The sequence below is a fragment of the Penaeus monodon genome, chromosome 15 (assembly GCF_015228065.2).
Source record: "Penaeus monodon isolate SGIC_2016 chromosome 15, NSTDA_Pmon_1, whole genome shotgun sequence".
NCBI classification, from domain to species: domain Eukaryota; kingdom Metazoa; phylum Arthropoda; class Malacostraca; order Decapoda; family Penaeidae; genus Penaeus; species Penaeus monodon.
The window spans coordinates 19,057,928-19,059,748 of NC_051400.1; the positions used below are offsets into that span (position 1 = coordinate 19,057,928).

A 1,821-nucleotide genomic window follows, 5' to 3' on the forward strand; every position below is an offset into this window, starting at 1 on the left:
TACTTCCACATAGTAGTAAATGACGTCACATACGGAAGTGATGTCACTATACAGGCAATGATGTGATTGGTCATTTTATGTGTCATGTGATCCACACTGTTGTTTCCATGTTTCCCGGCAGGTCAAAGCGCAGGAATTTTCCCATATAGAGGTGCTTGCAGCTCCTTCTTTATTCGCTCTTGCAATGCATTGACCTGCAAGCATGTACAGAAGCTCCTCGTGCTCTGAGGCTGATGACACTCAATCTTCTACTTTCTAGGTGCCTCCTTAGAAGATGCCTCAGCAATGCCATTTGTGCCGATCGCTTTCTCCCCGCTCTTCCCATCTTTTTTGATTACTCCTTTGAGGAGAGTGGCTCCCTAGTAGATCAGAAGACCAACACCCTGTATTTGATGTTAGTTCAGATGAGGACCTGGACTACGTTGAACAGATGGACACAATAATGGATAGAGATGAACCACTATCCATGTATGTAGAAAAGCTTAGGTCCATGAATGTCCCCGGCCAAGAGGTTCGTGTGGAAGAGGAAAGACAACATCCCCCTCCACCATGGGTTTCGAGGCGACACTGGATGTTTCCAGTATGGTGTTGGAGAGCTTTTCCTGTCTCATCACAGAAGATCTTGATCACATTATTGAGGAGACCAACTGGTAAATTATTGCTTTTGTGCTCTTTCCATTTTTATCCATACTGAATAAATATCTTGCACTGAGCAGCCAGAATGTATTACTTACTTGTTTTTCTTTTCCACTCCAACATGTATGCGGTCACCCACCCTCCTGCTGCCTCCCCTCATATGAGGAAGTGGACACCCATGTCCAGACAGGAGATCATGGCATACCTTGGGATCCATGTGATAATGGGAGAGTGGAAATCTTCCAATTAAGGTTGACCAACCGTATCCTTTGAGCAGCTGACTACTCACCTCCATTTCGCCCACTTGGAGGAAAGAACTCCACTCCTGGAGGACAAGATGTGGAAGCTCCGACCAGTTGAGACTCCCTCAATGACTCGTAGCGATCAGTCTTCATGCCGGGGCAGGACATTGCCATGGACGAGTTGTTGTGGAAGTTCCATGGGCGGCTTGGCTTCAAGACCTACAACTCAACCAAGAGGGCGAGGTTTGGGTTGAAGGTCTATAAGCTTTGTGCCAGTACCGGCATGGCTGCAGGGTACACCTCTTGCTTTGAGGTGTACCCCAGCTGAACAGGAAGTTCATGCCCAAGGACCTCGTAGTGAGGAGGAGGGGTGATGTTGATTACCGCAGCAGCAAGACGGGCATGCTGGCCTTGATGTGGAAGGACCGCAGCAATGTCACCATGCTGTCTACAGTCCATACCGCTGCAATGGATGGGGACAAACCGTTGGTAGTAAAAGACTACAATGTCAGCATGAAAGGTGTTAAGATGGCCAGTTATTACCCAATGACTCGCCGCTCCAAGGTCTGGTACTGGAAGGTCTTCTTTTTCCTCTACGACATGGCCATTGTCAATGCCTGGGCCGTCCATCGTGCACTGGGATCGGAGGAATCACAGAGGGCCTTCCGAGTTGGCCTTGCCTCTCAGCTCTTGGGGCAGTTCAGAGGAGGGCCGATTCTATGAGGAGTAGAGCTGTGCCGTGTCCATCTATGGCCGCTCCTTGTAATTGATAACATTCGGTGTCGGAGATTCCTGGCAAGAGGAGGAGGAGGTGCAGGGTCTGTTCAAGCCAGGGACGCCGATGGAGCAGCAGGAGCTACTGCACTGACTGCAATGTCAGTTTATGTACATAAATGCTTATTTTCCAGAGTGGCATATGAAAAAAAAATTCCATCTTTTTTAT

At 48.5% G+C, this 1,821-nt stretch overlaps 1 pseudogene; it reads left to right on the top strand.

Moving 5' to 3' along the window:
• Positions 1 to 796: 796 nt before the first annotated feature.
• LOC119582244 lies at positions 797 to 1,601 on the top strand (annotated as a pseudogene).
• The last annotated feature ends 220 nt before the right edge of the window (positions 1,602 to 1,821 follow it).